The 24242-nt window shown below is 37.2% G+C and overlaps 1 long non-coding RNA gene across 3 annotated transcripts; it reads left to right on the top strand.

Annotated features, from left to right (window-relative positions):
* The first annotated feature begins 1188 nt into the window (after positions 1-1188).
* Positions 1189-1928, top strand: LOC140012602 (uncharacterized). Of its 3 annotated transcripts, none has more exons than XR_011819788.1 (3): positions 1189-1230; positions 1598-1774; positions 1883-1928. It is a non-coding gene; the product is annotated as an uncharacterized lncRNA (long non-coding RNA). The 3 variants fall into 3 exon arrangements; XR_011819787.1 differs by lacking the exon at positions 1189-1230 and adding an exon at positions 1246-1287; XR_011819786.1 differs by lacking the exon at positions 1189-1230 and adding an exon at positions 1422-1467.
* Positions 1929-24242: the final 22314 nt, after the last annotated feature.

Below are 24242 nucleotides of genomic sequence, written 5' to 3'. Positions count from 1 at the left end.
TAGCAGACATGAAGATCAATTCACAGAGTGGTTCAAAGATCATGTAAGTTATACATATTATAAAAATAAGTTTATTAGTTATTGAAAACTGATTAATAGAGACTCATTTTCTATTTTATAGATAAATCAGTTGCACATTGATAAATCATTGAATGTTTCTGAAGAGCTGTGGGCATTAGCAAATGGTCCTATACCTTTCATGACAAAGCATTACTCAGGGTGCATTGTAAACGAAGTTCGTTTCCACACAAGAGATCGGGATGATTGCCGTACAACACAGAATAGTGGCTTAGTTGTTGAGGGTGATCATAAAGGAAAACACATTGACTTTTATGGCCTTGTTAAGGCTGTGGTTGAGCTGACCTTTTTTCATGCATACAAGGTAGTCTTGCTTCAATGTGAATGGTATAACACAGGTGGCACAAACACAATAAAGAGTGATAGGCACTTTGTGACCATCGATATTAGATCACGTTGGTATCAAAATGATCCATTTGTTTTACCAAATAAAGTCCAGCAAGTCTTCTATATTGGTGATACAAAGTTGGGGAGACATTGGCGAATTGTACAACGTGTTCAACATAGGCATTTGTGGAACCTACCAGATTTGGAAGAGAACGATGGAGATGTGCTCAATGGAGATACAAGTTTTTTAGATGAATTATTGCAGCAAAATGAAACAAGAACTGTTCTGCCTATTGTCGAAGATGATGAATTAGGCCTCTTAAGCAGACAAGGTGTTGAAATTGAAGTTGTTCTGGAGAATCCTTTGCATACTTGCACTGGTGAAGAAGAGTATGGTGAAGAAGACAATGTTTTTAAAGAAGATGGCATGCTTATTGAATCTTCTGATAGTGATGAAACCATAGACATGGATATGGATTTAGATAGTGCTTAAGAAATAGCATAGAAGTGTCAAGTGAAAAGGTTTTTGGCATTGTAGAAGAAAGTGTTACTTTTTGGGGTTTTACCCAATATTGATCAAATTGATATCCTTTTCATGGTTTTAACTCTTTGTTAAGTTTTTGGTATAACTTAAATTTTGATCTCTGTTTATAATTTCACATCAAAATTTTACTAATTTGACTCCTTTTTTATCATATACTGTGTTATTGCAGATGGCACCTTCCGGGAAACGGCTGAAGAGAAACTGCCCACCCAATACCAACTTGCAATCTGAACAACCGCCAACTTCAAACTCAACTTTGGAGCATCAATCAGCTACCACAGGTGATGATATCCAAATTAATTCAAATAATAGTAATCCTACTCAAGCATTGGCGAATGGTAAGTGAAAATGCTGAATAATGATTTACTTATTACCATTCAATGTATGCATCCTTTTTGTGATAATTCATAATGAGCATCAACTAGAATGTTTAACAATTGTTCTCAGAACAAAGAAAGCAAAAAAGAGGCAGGGGCCCAACCACGGGAAAAGTTATCGAGAAGATGATACGAGCTAATGTAAATGCCATTCAGTACTAGATGTGTACATATATAATATTACTGTCTATTCAAGATTTTTTTTGTATAATCAATTTCCTAGAATTTCAATTGGGGTATACCTGAATGATGCTTCATTTGTTAATATTAGGGAGGCAAGCCATTGGAAATTGTCTTTCCTGAAGGATGTTGCAAACCAATCAAGTATGCTGCTCAACTTGCTAGTGGTGTAGGTTATGTTGTAAGGCACCTCTCTTCACTGAAGGACATACGCACATATGATGACATACCAAATGAGAAAAAACAGAACCTATATGGTGGCTTGATGGTACCAGATTACACCGTTGTCTTTTATAATGACATTCAGTGTGTCAATATTTATTTTGCTGACTTGACCAATTCTAAAAATGATCTATTTCTTAATGGTAATTTATAGGGATGGTTTGACTTCAAAGATTGGGAAACTGATCCTAATGTGGAAGGGTATGTGGCTGACATGCTTCAGAATAGCTACAGGCAGTGGAGGAATACTATGCACATAGATTATAAGATGTTGAAGGCAGCTGGAAAAGATCCACTTACCTCATGTCCTTATGACTGGATTGAGCAAGATGAGTGGAAAAGTATGTGTGATTGGTTCGAAGATCCTATATTCAAGGTGATTGGTTCTAATTTTGTTTACTTGCATGATCTTAATTCTTTTGTTGCCTTTTATGTTTTGTCTAACTATCTTTTTGGTATTTAATAGAAAAAATCAGAAGCCAATACAAAGAACAACGCCATGTTACCCTATCCACACACTGGCGGTTCAAAATCAAATCATGTTCGAGCACAAGAGATGGTATATTACTGATTTTTATTTCCATTTTGGCTTATATTTATATAGGAAGAAAACTAGAGCTAACTCGAGATCTTTTATGCTATAAAATAGGTTCCACCAAGTGCAATTGATGCCTGGACTGTTGCTCACATAAAAAAGGATGGCCAATTTGTGAATAATACTGCAAAATCTCTCAATGTAATTTTCACTATAGTCGGCTGATTCCAGTAACTTTGTTTTTTATTAGTAACAGGACATTTACATATATATATTATACATTTAATGACTCCTTGAGTTATGTGAATCTAATATGTATAGGATGAGGTAAAAGAAGAGAGAAAGCAATGCATCGAGAGTGGAGAAGCTGTCAATGAAGTAAAAATTATGGAAAATGTCCTAGGAAAGAGGGCTGGTCGTGCCAAAGGGTTGGGTATAGGGGTCATACCACCCCAATCTTCTCGCAAACTCGAATCTTCAGCTAATAGAGCACTACTTGAAGAACTAAAACAGTGCAAGGAGAAGATTCAATGCTATGAGGAGCGAATTCAAGCACAAGATACCCAAATCCAAAATCTTGTACAAAGCCAGCAAGGGATACAGGAAATGCTGCAAGAATTCCTCGTTTGAAAACAGAAGCAGTGTGGAGGTTCTTCCTAGTAATGGTGAGTTTGTAGATCTTTATTCGAAACAAATGTATTTATGTGCAATTACTTACTATTGTGGAACAACTTGGTTACTTCAGCATAGTAATTATTCTTGTATTGCTTGTACTCATGATTAGGTGGTCCTTAAGCAATTTGTAGTGATCATCCATGCATCATAACAAAAATACATCTTTTCCATGCCATTCTATTGTTTCTCTGATTTCAGATTTTTCTTGGTTTTATTGTACAGGTTTGGGATGAACTTTTGGGACTGCTTTTGGCTTTTGGCTTTTGAGTTTGGGATAAACTCAACATTGTGGACTGCTTTTGGCTTTTGGACTGCTTTTAGCTCATACTGAAGAATTCCTCTATTTTGATATCATCCATCTCTAGTATTTTGTTGACCATGGAATTGAAGTCCATCTTTTGGTTTTAGCACATGTTAGGTACATGGTAGTTATCTAGGGAGAAATAGCAATATTTATATTGGTTTCAAATCATGGAATGTAATGATATATCAATGTTTGACATGGTTAACTTTTGTGGTTTGACATATTATGGTTGCCTACTAATGAAATTTGCGAAGTTTTGGTTGATATTTTGCTTGCATACTTTTATATTTTGATTGGGTGGAGTGTCTAAATAGATGATATTATCACTTTGTTGTCACTAAAATTGCTAGGCTTAAAAAGGCTAAATGGTAAAATTAGAAACTAATATATTATAGTGATGCAGCTGTCGTCAGGAAAAATGACATTGAATTGTCATTAAAGTACGTCCAGCAAGTTTCAACGCATGACTTTTCTTGACAATCAAAAATTTAGTGACAAAGTTCAGGGTCTTTCCCGACAAAGGTTCGTCAAGAATATGAGGACTTTTCCTGACGACCGAATCATCACGAATACCTTTCTTGATGACACGTCACAGAAAATGGAACTTTTCCTGACGCGAATTCCACTAGTTGTCAGGAAAACCTTTTGCCGACGGCGTATAGGTGACCAATCTTCTCTGACCACATTAGCGTCACGAAAACTTTTCCTGACAACATACGCAACTTTTCTTGACAAAAATTATTGTCACTAAAAATATTTTTTTTTGTAGTGCCACCAAAACCAACTAAAATTTTGTTTTCTTTTCCTTGCATTTTGGGTCAAATATTTAGGCTATAAGGGCTGAGGATGAGGGAGATATTTTTCAACAATATCAAGGATATGTGGTGGTAGGGAAGTGGTAGTCAAGTGGGGTGTTCAATCGGTAGTGAGGGATACCCGCCGGTTCGAGCCAATTTTCCTTAAATCGCGTATACCAAGGTTTGAACTTAGAATTCACTAACTTATTATTATCACTTCTATTCACACACTTAATATCATCTAAAACTCCCACTTAATCACCAAATTTGATCCCCATTCTGTACCGGATAATCACACGATGGATAGGCGTAAAAATCCTAATTCGCGCTAACTTAAAACCAAAGGAAAAACCCTTACTTCCTAGGTTCATTTGCACTTATTGTGGGATGATTAGATCGTAGGGCTATTCTAAAGTAATAATTTCCGAATAATTTCCAAATAGAAGGGAATTTTTAAGGAATATATAAGGAATTTGCAAGTCCTCACAACGGCCCCTTGCCATTAATCAAAATTCTCGTTTATGTGAGGCGACGGAGTATTTATTCTTAATAGTCACATCGTTCAAGTCTCGACGGTCTATATACGTAGTCTCAAACTTCCATTCCAAATATGATATCTGGTCCCTTAATCATTAGACTCATTAAATCTATCAAATATTTCCTTTCACTAACCCAAATCTCACAACTTTAATATATCAATTTGGCAATCAAATATTGGTTCCCAATTTCAACACTAAGTTCTCAATTTGGTCCCGATCCCCGGTCTCCTCCAGACCCCGGGGTGGTCTATATTCTCAAGTACAATCTCGACCATGTCTACTACCGTTCATGTCTCACCATTAATCTAAATGTGTGTGGACAAAGTTTAAATATACATATAAGTCATGAAATTAAAGCAAAGTACATCTCCATACGTTATAGAAAATCATAATAGTTGCATCCAGTTGGAAGAGGTTTATCAAATCATTTCAAAAGGAAAAGAAAAACAACAAGATCATAACCGAAAGTGCCAAATTGTTAAGATACACAACAACAAAAGGGCTTTTCCCTTTTTACAAAAGATTACCACCACAAAAGGCCAGTCTAGACTAGGTAGAACTACAACCCTTATTCCTCGAGTGGAGTCAAACCCATCCCCACTCGTATTACTGTCATTACTTTGATCTCTTCTCATAGCCATTAGCATTAATTACCCCCTTCTGGCCCTCGATTGCTTTGCAGTAGATCTAGTAGACTGTCTAGTATTTTCTCTTTTTATTAGGGATACTAGGGCAACTTGCAATCTGATGTTCGGCACTACCACAATACAAGCACTTTACCGATTTCTTCCAACATTCATTCTCTGTGTGGTTGGGCTTATCGCAAAATTCACATGTCACACGAGATGTCACAGCATGGCCATCTTGAGAATTCCCTTTGTATTTCGTTTCCAGTTCTACGTTCTTATATAGCAACTCAATTTTCTCAGTATATTCTTGTTTCCACCGTCCTTCCCAGTAGTCGGCCAACTTCTTTTGAAACTCTACCTCCTTTCGAAGAAGGTCCACTTCCTTACGCATCTCTCCCAAATTTGTCATCTTACCGGTTGGTTCAAGTCAAATGCTAGCCTGCCAGGTAAATCAAAGGATCAGATAAGTAACTATTCATAATGGGAGCTCGAGCCATAATACTCTTTCATTCTTTTTCTTATAGGTTATCTCGGAATACAAATCTTAACCATTCTTTGCTTAATACGGGCGAGTTCTTAAGTCTCCACGAGATTACTATCAGTAATTACAAACGCAACAAGGTAAGGGGGCCTTATTCCTTAATGAAATTTCATGTCTTAGTTCATTCTTCAATACTTATCTACAAGGTCATTCGAGAAGAAATCATAACCTCTTGCTCTCACTAGTGTCTTATTGTATCATCTCAAATCAATCTTACTATTTCGAGGTTAGATTCTCCGTGAAACTTAGATAGGCGAACCTCAAGAATCATTCCATTTTCACACATTTCTTGATTCTTAGGTGGGCATATTGGTCTAGAGCTTTGGTGCTCAACCAACCGTGCTAGGACATTAATCATTTGGTCAATAGCAGTAGCTACGTGATTGTTTCCTTCATTTCTAGGGTTTTGGTTCAGTCCAACAATCGTTCCTTAATCATCCCCTTAAGCTTGGGTTGCTCAACCCCTCGCCCTCGGTCCCTTTTCACTTCTTTGGCCGCTCATAAATTTAACATTAATAAAGACATGACATAAAATGAATGCACATAAACGAAGTTTGAAAAGTGACACCTTGATCACGCCAAACAAATACAAGAATAAAAGGGGAGACACCGAAATAATCGTAAATGTGTACAACCCAATCATAGATTTGAAATCATAAAACAATAAAGTCAAGCATCTCATGAGTAACGTTTAATTGCTTCAGAAAGGTAGGAAACATAGTGAAACAACATATAAAATGCAATGGCCTTTCAGCGAGCACCACCCCGACTATCTTTAGCAAAAACCATTAAAATAGTTTAAATCACTAGCTTAGTGATTGACGGAGCCAAAAGTCTTTATTACCTCCGTAGGATCATTTTTATTTCCAGCACTAGGAGTTTTAATCTTATGTCCCTTATCAAGTATCTTGTCATTCTCCACTTGTTCAACCAAGGTAACACACCCAGCCATCGACTTATCCGTTCGGTCTCAAATTTCGTGTACTATCCTAGCAAGTCAGTTCTTAGCTTTTTGAAGCTGCCCACTAGGAGCCTTTGTCTCTTCCTCGCTCCTTAAGTACCTCGGTCTCCACTTCAGAAATTCTAATAGTCTGGACATCGGCAATCGCCCTTGGTCCTCGATTATCCTTTTGAACTACCCTAGTTTCCTTGAATAATCTCCTCCGATTATCGATTATCGCTAACATCATATTATTTGGGTATGAGCAAGTCCTCTAGTAGTCACATAGAATTCTAGTTCGGCGGAATGAGTTATATCTCCAACGAGCTCCCTTAAGCCCTTCTCGACAATGGCCACCATAATGCGTCCCCGAGACGGTTCAATACTACCGTTACCTTCCGTAACTTACAATTAATATCAAAAGCTTAAATGGGTCCAAGAATACTAAATAAACAGGATTTGATCATCTCGTACTATCTCACATATCTCTTACAAGATCGAGACTCCCAATTGTCCATTAATTCAAACCCAGGTTCTAATTTTCATCCCCACAAGCAGTCACTTAACTTCCCAACTAGTTCCACAGTCCGGCATCCTAAACTTTTAAGCCTAGGATACACTACAAAGATCTGAAACCTAAGCTCTGATACCAACTGTGATGCCCCCACTTCTCCCTAAGGTGAACCAAAGGGTATCCGCGGGACGCCTGCCCATCTCTCGCTAGGACTCAAGACCAATCTTGTTCAAACTTAATACAATATTATCTATCGTATCAAGGCAAGTAAGAAAGATAAATCGCTTCCATAAGTAACATTAAAATTTACACCACAAGTTCCACAATATAACAATCATCCAATTCTTACATTTGATCCCAAAAGATATCTCAATCCCCAAAGTACAAAATAGCCAAGCAGTCTAGTCAATTACATTTGGACCCTAATACAAAAGTACTTCAAAAGGGGTTCCATCAAGTTCCACATCCTCCATCCCTGTTAAGGAAAACAAATATACGGGATGAGCAGAACGCTCGTGAGGCCAAGAACACACATGCAAGCACATAGTTCAAGTAGTAAACCCAAATAATAGGTCAAATGATACAGTGCGAGTAATTAACAATTCAAGTGAAATGTAAAACAGAAACAATTCAAGGATATGGTAACTCTCAGGAGCTAAGTTCCACTTGCTTGCCAAACTCATGAGTATATCTTCCCGCAATGACTCTCCGTCATCCAGGTCGATATTTCCAATCCGTAGATCTCCACTTATTTCTCATGTCCATCCACCGTACAACCCTCACCGGGCCCGAACGACATTTGTAAAGTGATACTCCACGAGTTTGCCAAGCAAAATCTCTCGATAGATCAAGCTTATCATGTAATTCTCATGGCTCACCGAGGTTCCCGACCAAGCCCATGCCGGCTCGAGTTCCAAGGTCGGCCTATGAGTTTGGGCGTCCCCCATGTACATTTGAGTGTCGAAAAGGTTCACTCCAACGACGTATGCAGCCATAGCATACTATTTCATGTAATTCAAGCATTTGATACGTTTAAGCATTTGAACTTTCGAGCATTTGACATATTAAAACATTTCAAGCATGAGTGATTCATTTCAAATGAGAACGAGTGCGATAAAATACACACTCGACTCCATTTTCAAAATCTCAAGTCATCGATAGTAAACAAGCATGTATAAAGTTGACAGGAGTTCAAGTAGTCACACACTTGACACTCACCAAGTAATCAAGAAGGAATGTCACTCGAGGTTCAAGCGTTCACCGTGGGATCCTCTTGAAGGTCCTCGCGCGAGCCTGAGTAATTAATAGTAAATCATTACTTATAAACCCCAGTTACTATGGGAGGTCGCACACTCGAATGATTCTAGAAAGTATCTCGAAAATGCCTAAATTTCCCTTGAAAATTCGAGGCTCAACGAGGCTTTAAGACACAAGTATAATCCAATTTTTTTATCCTTAAAATCATTGGATGAAAACTAGTAGGTATGAAATCATGTGAATAAATTTTCAAACGGACGATCGAAGTCGAAATGAACAGTGCCACGTCGCAATCCGGCCAGAAAGTGGCTGGATATCCAACCGGATTTACGGCCGGATTCAAGGCAGTGAGGATCCAAAATTTTTTTCAAAATTCAAAACCAATCCGGCCAACTATCCTGCCAAGAACTGGCCGGATTCACGGCCGGATTATAGTGAATAGTTTTCCCGCATGAATTCATTTCAAAATGGCCAAAATTCATGAATTTTAGGGTATTCAAAATTTAGGTCAAAGTTACTGTTTTGGGGCACTTGAGACAGATTTAGGTTGGTTTTTGGCCAACTTTGAAAATTCGGCAAAATTTACTTGATTTGAACTAACCAATGAAATTTGAAAATCTATTAGAGTTACAATCCAAGTTTAAGGCAAAGCAAACGGAACAAGTATCGGAGTGTTGAGCACCAAGATATGATAGCTCAAAGTTGCTGAAAATTTGAGACAATTATGCAATTTCCAGGTTTAAAGTACCAACTTTGGGATTTTGTTCGAGTATCGAAATGGACTCGGAATGGCACCAAAATTAGCAGTATTACACTACTATATAAGAGTTATTCCTTTGCCAAATTTCGTAGGTAAATAATCATGGGAAGTCAGCTAACAAAATCAATGAAGTTGTAAGAAGTTCCAAGGCAAACCTGCCTTGGACTTCTGTTTTTCCGTTTTCAAGCATTTGGCCAAGGAAATTTTCTCAAACATGGTTCATTGGTGTAGACAATGTCTAATAAACATCCAAGATGTGTTTGGTAGGTGATTAACACCAAGAATTTCAAAACAACAAGTCCCAACAATGATCTAAGTATTTACTAGCCAAAAGAGGGTTTTAGTTCGCCGAGTCTGTTTCAAACTTTGGCCACAACTCACTCAATTCAACTTGGAATTGAGCGTGGTTGATGCGTTCGAAAACACTTTCATTAATCTACAATTTCTCAGAAGAAACCATTTTTAAAATCCATCCACAACTAGCTCACATTTGAGCATCAACTTGTAGTTCCTGTTCTGTCTTCCAGTGAACAATGAAACAGGACAGCAATTTTCAAACGAATGGTGTGGCTGACTCAAGTGGAACCAGATCGTACATTTTATATCAATGGAAAGCTGGGAATGTCTAGTTTCTAGTGCCACAAACAGCACTCGATTTTGACATCGGAGCAAGGAGTTATGGCTGAAACAAGATGACTGCCTGGGCAGTTACGGGAACCATTTTCCAGTTTTCTAAGCTTTCGAAATCCACACATTTGGGTGACCAAATCATGTTATTTTTTAATGAAACTTTTCACACACTCAATATAACATGTATACATCATAAACAAGCCATTAGAACCTCAAAATTTTGCATCAAAGTGCATGAACATAGCAGGGGCAAAATGGTCACTTTTGGTCATTGCACCATCCTTAAGTTTCTATCAACAACCCAACATTATTTCACTAATTTAAGCAACAAACTAACATTAATAACATCATCATTCACCAAATCAGTCCATCCATCAAATGTGGGAGTTCATAGAGCCCACACAACCATTTTTCCAACATAAACAAGCTACCCACATGCATGCAAGAGCTTGGATGTGCACTAGAACTTCCATAAATCAAGTTTTCAAGGTTTGATCGTTCATTACCTCACTTGATGAGCAAAACAGAAATTTTCGTCCCCTCCTTAGCCCAAGAAAATCGTGGAAAGCAGCCCACTTTTGTAGCTTAAGATGATCACTAAGTGTTTAGTGAAGTGTGGTTAAATTTGGAGGTGAAATGGTGAAGGATTTAGGCAAGATTTGATGAAGAAAAGGAAAAGTTTCTTGGTTCCTTTTTTTTCTTGATGGCCGGCTGTTTTAAGCAAGGAAAAGAAGAGATATGCTGATGGTAAGCTTCCGTGAGAAGCTTTAAAATTTGTGGCCAAAAGTTGATTCAAAAGTCAACTAGGAATAGTGCGCGTGTGCGCGCATTTCGTGCTCGATTTCTCTTGAATTTGTTTCACTTGTGCACCAAACCTCTAATGCACTTGTATTCATACTATTATTATTCACTCTTAATGGTTTAAAAATAATGGTCTTAAGTCCCTCAATTTAATCGCGCGCGTAAAAACGCGTACTTCCGATTTTTGCGCGATAAAACGAAATCTCCAAGAAATTCTTATAACGATAGCTTCACTAATTAATACTTGAATACTTAAGTATAAAATTACCTATTTTAAGACTAATGTACAAGTCTCCAATTTTTAAGCTTATTGTATCCTCGAATCGATTTTTATTTCTAAACGCGCATTTATTATTCTCACTTAACGAGCTTCCAAAAATTAAATTTTGAAACGAGTTACTTTTAAAATATAATTGAGTTATAGACCCATGTAATTAGGTCTAAAGAGCTTAGAAAATAATATTTGGAGTAAATGGCCAAGTAAATAATTAAATAAGCTAGAAATAGGAAATTTAAATAAGTAAATTTTGCAAGTCCTCACATGAGTCTAAGATTAACTTCTCAAGTCTCCAATTTGTCGTGCGGTACGACTTTCCAGAAATTATCGACGTACGCGTAATAAAAACTTTATTTAAATTAATCACATCTAATCTCTCGATTAACTCTTCTTAGTCCACTATTGCTCATCCTTAAATCTCCAAGGTAATTACACTCTCGAATCGAAGTTTACCTCAAAAAACGTATACTCGTTATTCCTTACTAAACGAGTTTTCGAAAAATAAATTTTTCTAACGAAACGTTTTAAAACACAAGAAAGACATTGTTCCATACAAATGGACTTAGAATGGTTGAAATAAATTATTAGAGGTAAATGGATAAATAAATAATTAATTAAGCCAGTAAAATAACGTTAAAATAAGTAAAATTTCGGGTCCTCACAATTATACCACTTGTTAGCATAAAAAAATCATGCAACAGAAGTAAATATTTTCTTAAAAATTAGAAGATGAATAATTTGTAAATGAAGAAATATACTCACAATATCAATTAAACCGAGACTTTGATTAGTCAAATAAATAAAAGAATAAGAGTAACATTTGGGTGATTAATCACAAAGGCATCCAAAAGAAATATGTGGGAGCAATGCTTAATATGTATTAACTCAACTTTCTTATGGAATTGCTCAATTGAACATTCGGCCGTAAGACCATATATATAGGAAAGAAACTAACAACTCCTTATTAGACATTACTACCATAAACTTGTCCTAATTGCAATATCGAAATACAACTTAACTCTATTTCCTACACAACTCGACACCAATTCTAATCTAGTTAGCAAATAATAAATAGAATTACAAAACTACTAAACTTCTAAAAAGGCTTGGTTTAATTTTTGTCAATAGAAACTCATCAATTGAAATATCTGGTTGCAAAATTTTAGGGGGAGAAAGAAATTGGATATATTCTTTTGTAACAAAACCAATGCAAATCTTCATGCCTCTCTCTAAATTTTTCATTGCTATATTTCTCACTATCTTGTGCCACTATGATATACATACTTTCGTTAAAACTTCACTATGCAAGTGTTACATTTATTTATGTTTTGTTTAGGGAAACAAGTTTACTCCTTGAACTATTTTATTTTAAGTTGATATAGTCTCTCATTTTTTATTTAAGCCAATTCAGTCCTTGGATTTTAATTTTATATCTGATTTTAGAAGCCACTAATTAAAAGTCCATATCCAAAAAAATACGCTGGCGAAGCAAGTGCAATTTAGGAACAAGTGAGGTCCCATGGTAAAACAAATGAGAAGCAAGACCAAAATTTTTTCTACACCATTATTCAAAGTCACCCTCTCCCGTTTATGTTATCTAGTTCAAGAGAGGGGTTTGGGAATTGGGTCTTTTATAGATGTCTTTAGAGCTTTTGCATGTAAATTATGGTGGAGGTTGTGTAAGAATGATTCGATCTGGTCACGGTTTTTGCATCATAAATATATCAAAGGTGTACATTCTTCCTTGGTTGTGGTGGATAGACCTTTGGTTTCTTGGCGTAGATTGGAAGCTATGTGCAATTTTATGGACAGTTGCATCCGATGGAGTCTTAGTTAGGGGATGATGGATTTTTGGTATGATTGTTAGTGTGGTGATACTCCATTATCTAGGAATTGCCAAACCACCTCACTTTCTTGTTGCCGAGTTTTATTTTGCGTCTATGGGATGGAATGTAGTTCATGACAATAGCTGCTAGAGGTGCATGTTCGTAGAGTGTTGGAGATAGAGTTTTTCTAGGATCAAGAAGATTATATGGTTTGGCTGCCATCAAGTAATGGGGAATTTTCTGTGGCCTCGGTTTGGAATGAAATTCTACAAAAAAGGAATATTTCCTAGACTAATAAGTTTGTTTGGGAGTCTATAGTTCCAATGAAAATTTCTTTCTTTGTTTGGAGATTGTTATGTCAATGGATTCCTTTGGATGTTATTTTCCAGTGTTAAGGGTTGACCACTGTTTCGTATTGCACTTGTTGTTGGAATTCGGTGGAAACAATCAATCATTTTTTTTGTTTGGACCCGTGGCCATGGAAGTTTGGAGCCATTTTGCTAGGTATTTTGGCATTCTTGATTTTAACACTATTGGGATTTCCTCCATGTTATTCTTATGATTTTTTTTCAAACTCTTAAGTATCTGGGGAGCACGTGCAGGTTGTTATTCCTTTATTGATGCTTTGGTTTATTTGGAAGGAGAGAAATCAATCATGCTTTAGGGGAAGTTCATTTACTACCTAGCAGGTGATATTTCAAGTGGAATTTTTTCTTGAAGAAATAGGGGGGGCAATTAAATTATTTGTGCGATCATCTTAGGCAAGTGATAGGGATTGCATTTGGCCAAAATATCCTAAGGTTAGGACTAGGGTTCATAGAGTTTTTCTAATTGCTTGGTCCAAGCCATTGGTTAGGGCTTATAAATTGAATTTTGATGCTAGTGTGATTGGCAATCGAGCTTGTGGTGGTGGTGTGTTGAAGGATTGTCATGGGAAGATGGTTTTTGCTTATTACAAGGAGTTTGGGGAAGTAGATGTGTTCTCTATTGAGGCATTCTCATTGTATGCTAGACATAGAATTTGTAGGCTTAAGGGTTTTTGAGATTTTGCTGTTGAACCAGATTCTTCATTATTGGTTAATTTGGTTAGTTCAAGAGCTTTGTTCAAGTGGTTTTTGTATTCGATTTTAAAAGGTATTCATTAGTTGCTTCATGATTAGCATGTTGAGGTGTTTCACGTGTTTCGCAAGGCAAATGGTGTAGCTGATACCATTGCGTCCATGGATTGTGGTTCTGATCAGGTATTTGAGTCCTTTTGTGATCTTCCACTGAAAGTTCGGTTACTTTTACGATTGGACCGTCGATCAATCCCTCATGTTGGGCTACTTAATGTAAGGGAGTAGTGCTCCTTATGTTTTCTATTGTGTCTTATACAGTTGTAGGTGTTTATAAACTCATTGTAACTTTTATTTTTTATTAATAAATTGGCCTAGCATTCCATCCCCATGTACGGGGTTTGCTTTAAAAAAAAGTCACTCCTCTCCAAACCCATCACCCCCATTGCCATTGTACTACTATGAAATGAATCACTGTATCTCTTTCTCAACCTTCCTTCACTTTCAAGACCAACTACAAACACCCATCACTTCTTGGACAAAACGCTAGAGCTACTCCTATCCCTCAACTTCTCCGCCAAGTATGTTCCCTTCACTTTCAATTTGTCCAAACTCTTCTCTCAATAGGGAATTCTACTCAATGGTAGAGCTAGAACCTTTGTTCAAAAGGTGCAATAATTTTAGTTTCAACTTACAACGCATGGTTTATGGATTTTTGTGATAACTACGTACTTGTTACAACTTTAATGGACATGCACTAGTTTATGCAATATTATAAAAATTATAAAATAAGAAATTGATACAATTTATGATTTATGATGTTACTAGTTATCATGCATGTAATAGAAAAAAAACGCAAAATATTCAAATGTATGCATAAGGTCATAAGATATACATTTCTACATATATAAGATTCACATATTAGGTACATAGTCAAAATTTCACAAGAATATCTGGTTCACGTGCGATTTTGTGGTTGGACATATTAAGAAAACAAAATTTAGTACAAGTAATATAATAATAGCTTAGTAAAATATGTTTTATTCAAGGTTCTATTATAGAAATGATGGAGGAAACTATAAATAATTTTAACAATTTTTGGGGCCAATTGTGGGTTTAAATGGTAGATTTTTAAAATTCAGGAAGGCAAAAATGAGATAATGTTGAAAAACTAAAATTTTTTATATGCCATATTATAGTTGTCAAAAAATTGAGGGGTGTAATTGAAATAAAGATGGCTCTGCCCCTAATCCTATTCCCTCTATGAAATCATCTACCGCAATCACATTGGCGAATCGCACTAAAAGAAAACTGCCTTTTCATGACGCCAGAATTGTGTCGCAAAAAGTCAGAAAAGCATCGTAAAAACTTTTTTGCAACACAAAAGTGACATAATGCAATTTTTTCACAAAAGTAGCCATTACAAAAGAAAGTGAAGCAATTTTTTGATGTACCGCATGTATTTGCATCACAAAAAAATAACGCTAGTTTGAGTGTCGTCACTCTACTTGCGCTAGTTTGAGTGTCGCCACTCTACTTGCGGCACAAAAAATGCACCGCCAATAATATCTATAATATTATTGCAACATAAAATTGGATTGCAAAAAAGTCACTATTAAAGGCCAGAAATCAATCTTTTGATGGTACAATATTTATCCTGCTCAAATATACTAAAATTAAATATTATAACAGAATTAAAGTTTCACAATACACCAGAATAAAGTATCATACATTACTTTAGTCAAATTCTATAAACTCTATCACATATCATGATTTTGACAAAAACAAGATGAACTTCCTTCTAATGTGATAGTTTACTCTAATCACAAAGATGTTTCGTATATCCCAAGAAGTGCTTGTCTTGAAAAGCACAAATTCATCGTACATCTCTCGAAAGTATCTTCTGTGAGGACTCGACAAGAGTTTATTTTATAATTGTCTTATAATTTCCCTTATTTCCCTTATTTTTACATGTGAAATGATATACGTGTGCTTGACTTGAACATCGGTTGGGCATGTTTTTCACCGGCTATATGACGTGTTTGGAATCCCAAATCCATTGGCTAGTTAGTCAAATCGAGCTCGCAAGGGCTTGGTCGAAGTGACCGATGAACCTTGGGTCCTATATCTTATTATTGACTCTGGTATACTCGAGTATTAACTCACTTGTTATTTGTTTGGCGTGCGGGTCCGGTAAAGGGGGATGATTGGTGGACGGAGACTGGCGTGAAGTGGTGTTCTACTGAATCTTGATATTGCATTCCAAAGTGGACGGAGTGTCAACGATTACGAGACAAATGGCCAATGTGAGAGAACTTGTATTCTTCTACTTGAAAGTGCTACTTTTTCCTTGCTTACCTGTTATTGATTTGCCTAGTTATTATTTCTTATTTACTTTGAGATTGCCACTTTGTTTACTTTTTTTTTGGAACCTCATTGAACTTTAACTCACCCCATTAATTTGTTTTCCTTACGGGGGCGAGAGCAAGGGCATGTGACTGAGAGAAGGTAGAGATTTTGTCTAGACCCCTTAACTTTTGTAGTAGTACTAGTGTTCTTCTAGAGTTAGTATCTCAACTTGAACTTATTCTTTTGTTCATTTTGAGTCTATATGGATATTCGCAGTAATCGAAAGTATATATGTTAAGTTTGAATGTTGCTACTCCTTTTGCTATTGAAGTTATGATTTGTGTTACTAAGCGTTGTGAGTGAGTCTTGGCGAGAGCTAAGAAGACGGTCCACTAAATCCAGAGGTATGCCCTAGGGAGTAGTGGGGTCATCACAGGTAGTATCAGAGTCTAGGTTTGAATTAGTTTGGCAAGATCGAATAAGGGTCTTGTTTTGTGACGGTTTATGTATGAGTGTTTAACTGTGAAATCCTAAAATGTTAGGTGATGAATCTTGTTTCGTTTGCCCTAGTTTTTTATTGTCTTGGTGCTTGGTTGTAATGTAGGTAATGGAAGGAGTTAGTGGAAATGAGAGTTCCGAGTGGTCTCGATGAGTTCTTAGCTACCAATAACGTTCAGGAGGGACTATTTTTGGATGGGTTCCGGGGCGTAGGGTTAGGCATTGTGATTGCTGGCGGACTTACTCGTATCCCGATAGGGTGATCCTCGCCATAGCGAACAAGAGGAGAAGATTGGCTAATGCTAATCATAGGGCCTATACTAAGATTGAGAACCTGAGGGCAATGTTAAGAGAGCAAGGTGCTAGAATTCATCAGCTTGAGGTCTCCATTCTCGAGGAACAAGAGAGAACTAATCCTTTCGAGAACAAGTGTATGAGGTTAATGACCGTTTCATTCGGGTTGTGAGAGACGTGAGAGACCGAATCGGGAATATTAGAGTTGAGTGTGAATCACTCTTTATCGAGGGAGGAAAACAGGACACAGCCAAGGAAAATCAAGGGAATTCAGTCCCTAATGAGTCTAATCTTGAGCCTGAGGAAGAACCTAAAGAAGTTCAAGCTGAACCTGAACGGGAGGTGGAATCGACTGGTTCGGTGATGAACTAAGTAAGAGATTTAGGTTTTGTGGTTGTGTCCAAGGCAGTTAGGATGTGTTATAGGGTAGTTGGGTTGACACGTCACTTTTCTTGTTTTGCTTTTGTTATTGACGTGTCAAAGTTGATGTGTATAGCACTTGCTTTTTTTCGTGCACTCTGATTTTGCTATGTGTACTTGACTTCATTAGATTAACATGTACAGTATTTTGTGACCTGATATTTAAATTTGTTGTGGTATATATATAGTGTGTTTCATTTGAAGTGTGTTTCATTAGTTTGACTTCATGAGTTGGAAATGTCTCTTGCTTAACTCTATAGCTGTTTTATTTTTACTTATTTATATGTAATCTACTTTAAAAAAGATATGGAGGATAGACGAAGTCGAGGACATGGGATTAGACAACCACAGGAATCGAGAGATGAAAGAGAAACGGCGGTCGAACAACAACGTGAACCAAGGGCCGAAATAGGGGATTAAGTAGCGATGGCCATACAACAAATGACTGATCTCCTAGCATGGTTGGTAAAGCAACAGGGTCAAACCCCTGTTAACCAACCTAGGGGCTCTGAGATAGGAGAAGACAAGGCCTTAGAGCGTTTTCAAAATTTTTTTCCTTCTAAATTCTTTGGAGGGCCTGATCCGGAGGTAGTCAAGAATTGGTTAGAATAGATGATTAATATTTTTGTAGTTCTAAACTATACGGAGGAAAGGCAGGTGACTTTTACTGTATTTCAATTTGAAGGATCGACACGAATATGGCGAAATGTGATTAGGGCTAAGTGGGAGAGAGAACAGACGGCGTGGACTTGGTTAAACTTTGTACTGGAGTTTAATGAGAAATATCTCTCACCCTTAATCCAAGAGAAAAGGGAGGACGATTTTACCAGGCTGCATCAAGGAATCTTAAATATGTCTAAGTATGAAACTCAGTTCACGAAATCGTCTAAATTTACTACTGAACTGGTAGTTACGAAGCAAAGAAGAGTGAGGTGGTTTATATAGGGGTTGAATGTGAAAATCCAAGAGATATTGATGGCAGATCAAATTAAAACATTTACGGAAGTTCTTGAGAAAGTTCAGAGGGTTGAGAATGTGAGGGCATAGGTAAAGGCTTTTCAAATAAGAAAAAGGGGTGCGCTTAGTAGAGGTCAAGAGCAAGGGTAAGGTGATCGCAATATGTCGTCCCCTAGAGTGGGACAAGGGGCCAGTGGTGTTAAATTTTCGGGGACACCAAGGGAAATTTCTCCGAGAGGAGCTCCAAGTGGGAGAGGAGGACAAGTGGACGCCTCACAAGGAGGCCAAGCATTGGCTTCTCATATAACTTATGGATAATGTGGGAAACCAAATCACTCAGAAGATGAGTGTTGGCGAAAGGCACATATATGCTTCTATTGCAGGAGTACTGAGCATCGAATTGCTAGCTATCCACATCTGGAGGGAGGTGATGTCTCGCGATCGGATAGGTCGAACCCCTAGACAAATAATTCGTAAGGATCGAAGACAACCTAAGAGGGGGGTGAATTAGGTAGTTTCAAAAACTGGCCAAGCTATGAGTCACCTTTTTGAATACTTGCTCTCTTTTTCTAAAAGACCACACAATGGAGCAATTGATGAGAAAGCACAAGTGCTTGTGAGTAGAAGAGATGAGCAATTAATAAATCAAGATAGTAAGTAAAAGAGATAGAGTACCAAATCAAATATCAAACTCCTCTAGAGTTTGAATATCACTTTATAGAGCAAGTTTCTTCAAGTTGATCAACTTATAACCAATCTCTTGTGTAAGATGGAAGGATCACTTCCTCCTTACCCCAAGCCGCACTTGGTCAAGTAAGGAAGTTTTACTATCAGTTGAATAACCCTCACAAATCTAAACTATTGAAGTAATTGAATCACACTAGAAAAACTTATCGAAAATTACGCAACTAAGAGTACAAATCCTCATTGAAGAGTATTTTACCACAAAAATTACTCTTAATCTGATGTAGTCTCAATGTGCAAAGTTTTCCTGAAAGTGGTTGGCTTTGTCCTATTTATATGGGACCAAAAAGTTCCTCAATTAATGCTTCCAACGGACAGAAAGCAGCTGAAGAGTCAACTAGCCGTTGGTAGTGTCGGACGTCCGGTAGACCACTTTCTTACGTCCGATCGTAGGCAGTGAGTTCAAGAGTTTTTCTTGAATTATTTCGGGCGTCCGGTACCTTCAATGTATGCGTCCGAGGATAGGGGGTGAAACTGAGAATTCTTTTTCAATTCTTTTCGAACGTCTGGTGCTTCCAAAGTTTTGCGTCCGAAGTGTCGCAACGTTTGTCGGACGTCTGGTAATCTGATAATGTACGTCCGATCGAGGTCAGTGAGTTTAGAAGGAATGACTCAATATCTTCGAACGTCCGAGGGTGAAGTTCTTCATGCGTTCGAAGTTCCGCAAAGATTGTCGGACGTCTGATCCAGTCTTCTTGTGCGTCCGACAGTAGTTTCAGCATCCTTTGTGCTTAATCTTTGACCATGTTTTGCTCCATTTCTGAAAAACTCTATTTAGAGAACATTAGTAATATCTATTTATTTTGTAATCATCAAAAGTTATGGATTGAGATAAACAATCTCCCCATTTTTTATGATGACAAAACAATGGATGGAGAAAAATAATTTAGGCACAACTCCCCTTTACTTAATGCATCGAGGAATGAATACTCCCCCTCAGAATGATATCCTCTTACATGTGAATACTCCCCCTTAGAGTGACTTTCCTTTATTACACTTTACCTCATTAGAAACCAGTATCCATTTCTCCCTCTTTTTATCATCATTAGATCAACCGGAGGCCAGTAATCAATCAGCAATACAATCAACAATTATCAACCATTATTAGTAAAAAACTAGAAACCAAAACACAGCAGTCAATATCAGAAATTAGAGGCCAAATAGAGTTAGGCAGAATGGATAATCCATGACAAAGGGATAATCCAGAACAAAGGGATAATCCATAAAAATAATATTAATTCAAACCACAAAAAATAACTAAATAGTTTGTACAGACCAGTAGAGGAAGGGAAATAGAATCCTTAGTACAGAACACACGAAATGTTTAAAATGCAGAAGATGTCAAAAGCCTATTATGAACTACCATCCTAATCATGAAGTGCATTTGCCTAGAAGTGCCTAAATGGTGATTTTGGAGGATCCAGGTCTTCTTCTTGCTAGGCGAAACTGAGCAGGATCTTGTTCCTCTTTAGTGTCCTTATCATCATCATCATCATCATCATCATCATCAGTTTCTTCTTCAGTTGTTGGAGCCTTTCCCTTGTCCTGTGGCTGAGAACTGGAGGCACGGTATTCTGGAGTAGTTTCAGTAGTTGGCTCAGTTCTCGACTCCTTTCTGTGTGCATTTTCATTTTCTTGAGGAATGGGAGGCACAAGCAAATTCCTTTTGTCAATGAAGGTGACTTGTTGTTCGAATAACATGGTCAACATCAGACCATCTTCAAGGAGTAGGATGTGTTGTTTGAGATTCTTAAGCAAAGAAGTGACCTCAGAGTTGGATGAAGAGAACTTAGTGGCTGACTTTCTAGGATGGATAGTGAAGGGTGATACATACATGAACTGATCTCGAGGAGTTCTAGGGGTGACAGGAGTTTCATGAAAATTCTTTCTCCTAGACTCCGAAACAGTTTCTTTGTAACACCAATGACCCTCAAAAAATTTCAGATTTTTCCTTTCAAAATAAGTCTTGGAAAAAATAGTTGATGCACTTTCTTTTGGTGATTTTCCAATGAAGAGAATTTCAAAGTGAGCAAAGATAGGAGTCAGAAATTTTTCATAGGAAAGTTTCCTACGGCTATCGGTGCTGATTTTGAGCAAAAATTTGCACATGACAAAACCAAAATCAATTCTAATTTTTTCAAGAAAGCAGTAGAACAGATAAAGTTCCATTTTGTTGGCATCAGTCCTATGACCATCAGTAGGCACCAACAGATTCGAAATTATGGAAAAAATAATCAGATTTTGAGGACTGAGATCATCCAATCTTGCCTCAACAGGAGTATTAAAATGAGTTTGAAAATAGGTCATTAATTTTGCAACATGAAACTAATGGTATGCAGAGGGAATTTCTTCGTATGAAAAGAAGTTTGTAATTTTTTCTTTAAAATCATCTTCAATTTTGATTTTCAAAACAGTGTTGACGATTTCAGGATTCAACTCTATATTAACAGAATTGACACGTGATATTAGATCAGTATGTGATCTACCCTTTCTAAGGTTGGCAAAAAACTGATGAAGCATGTCAGGATAGAATGTGTTTGGAATAGTCAGAAGATGGGTCCATTTTTGGAATTCAAAAAGGTTGAGGATGGATTCAAGGTCAAGCTTACAGAATTCGTAAGGGATCATGGTCCTCTGAGTGATGAAACCTTTTTGCGAGACCCATTTGAACTTCTCCCTGGCATCATCATCAATGAACATGGGCAAGGGGTAGGTTCCTCTGTAGTTTGATTCTCAGGTTGCTCATTGGCAGGACGCTTTTTCTTTCCACTGCGTTGAACAGTTGGCACAGTATTCTGGACAGCAGACCTTGTCCTTGGTAACTTCCTGGTACATGGTTCAGCAGTTTGCTGATCCTTAGCAGTTTTCTCTACAGCCTGCTGTTCCCCAGAAGGATTAGCAGTTTGCTTTTCCTTAGATTGAGCCATCCTCTTTCTTTTGGCTGTCCTTTTTCCTTTCTTGAGTGATTTTGTGACGGATGCATCTGCATTGGTGGGCTGCTCCAGTTCCTCTTCACTGCCACTGACTGGATGCCCTTCAGTTTAATGCTCCTCCATCTGTTCAACAGATGGTTCTCTAGTTCGAGCAGTCTGCTTCTTCTTTGCGGACTGTTTCGTTTTTTCACCACAAGTTCCAGATCCCTTTTTGGGTGATTTGGTGGAAGGTTCGACAACCTGAACGTCTTCATCCTCTTTATCTCTAAACTTGAAGGTGCGTCCGGCACTCACAGACCCTCCTCTAATCCTCACCATGATTGCAATGCAGTGTATTTTTTGTTGTGGAATATAATGTAGATAAGTATCAAAAGATGGAAAGTGCAGTATGAACTACAATGGATGCTTGAACCGTCCACAGAGAATGAATTTGAGTGGCTAGGATTTCGGGTGAGAATTGAGATTTATAGTGCAATTGGCAGTTGGGAGAAATTATGATGGTCAATAAATGCACAATAGAAATGTAATGGTGTCGGTCAGAGTAACTTCTTGGAACTTGATCCGAAGAGAGATGAATTTGAATTTTGAAAGTGAGAGAATATGAAGAGTTGCGTCCGAAACAAAGGGTAAGAATGAACTGAATGACGCAAAGGACATCCTTATAGGATGCAATTTTTTAGTGTCGGACGGCCGAACGAAATAGAGCGTTCGACACATCCGTCCGTACCAGAACTTTCTGGAAAAATGATCAAGAACACTGTCGGACGTCCGATAAAGAGTGATCAGAGAATTTTTTAGAGTATTTTTTCTGAAACGCCCAATTTTGTTCTCAAAGACACAAATTGATCTAGTGGTAAGGTTTTTGTGAGAATATCAGTAATTTGATCTTTTGAACAGACATATTGAACACAAATTTCACCCTTATGGATAAGATCGAGAATGAAATGATGCTTTATGTCTATGTGTTTTGTCCTATAATGTTGGATGAGATTTTTTGTCAAATTTATGGCACTGGTGTTATCACAATACATAAGCACACAGTCATACATCAATCCAAAATCATTCAATGTGTTCTTCATCCACAATAATTGAGCACAACAAGCACCGGCCACAACATATTCCGCTTCAGTTGTAGACAAGAAAATGGCATTTTGCTTCTTACTAAACCAAGATACTAAGTAATTTCCAAGAAATTTACATATACCGGTTGTACTTTTTTATCTATTCTACAACTACCAAAATCAGTATCTGAGAATCCACATAAAGGAAATCATGACACTTAAGATACCATAGGCCAAAATTCAAAGTTCCTTTGAAGTATCTAAGAATTCTTTTTATCGCATTCAAGTGAGATTCCTTTGGATAGGACTGAAAACGATCACACAAGCACACAGCAAACATGATATCAGGTCTACTGGTAATTAAGTAAAGCAAGCTACCGATCATACCTCTATATTTCTTTTCATCAACATTTGTACCTTTTTCATCCTTGTCAAACTTGGTAGATGTGCACATAGGTGTTCCAACTTGCTTTGAGTTTTTCATTCCAAATCTTTTGAACAGCTCCTTGGTATATTTGGATTGATTAATAAATTTTCCTTCTCGAGTTTGAACCACTTGGAGTCCAAGGAAGAAATTTAACTCTCCCATCATACTTATTTCAAACTCTTTTTGCATAATTGTGAAGAAATCCTTGCACAAACTCTTATTAGTAGCACCACATTTAATGTCATCTACATATATTTGCGCGATTAAAAGATCACATGAATTTTGTTTAGTGAAAAGAGTAGTATCCACAATGTCTCTTTCAAAACCATTTTCAATCAAAAAATCATTTAAACGTTCATACCATACCCATGGAGCTATTTTAATCCATACAAAGCTTTTGAGAGTTTAAACATATGATTTGGATAAATCTCATTTTCAAAATCAGGAGCTTGATCAACATAAACTTCCTGATCAATAAAGCCATTTAAGAAAGCACTTTTAACATCCATTTGAAATAATTTAAATTTCTTGAAACATGCAAAGGGCAAAAACATTCTAATAGATTCAAGCCTAGCCACGGGTGCAAATGTTTCATCAAAATCTATTCCTTCTTCTTGAGCATATCCCTTAGCAATAAGTCTGGCCTTATTCCTTACTACCTCACCTTTGTCGTTCATTTTGTTTCTAAAAACCCATTTTGTGCCAATGATAGGATGATCTTGCGGTCTTTCAACTAATGTCCAAACCTTGT

The sequence above is a fragment of the Coffea arabica genome, chromosome 8e (genome assembly GCF_036785885.1).
Source record: "Coffea arabica cultivar ET-39 chromosome 8e, Coffea Arabica ET-39 HiFi, whole genome shotgun sequence".
Lineage (NCBI taxonomy): Eukaryota > Viridiplantae > Streptophyta > Magnoliopsida > Gentianales > Rubiaceae > Coffea > Coffea arabica.
This window is presented reverse-complemented; position numbering and strand designations above follow the sequence as displayed.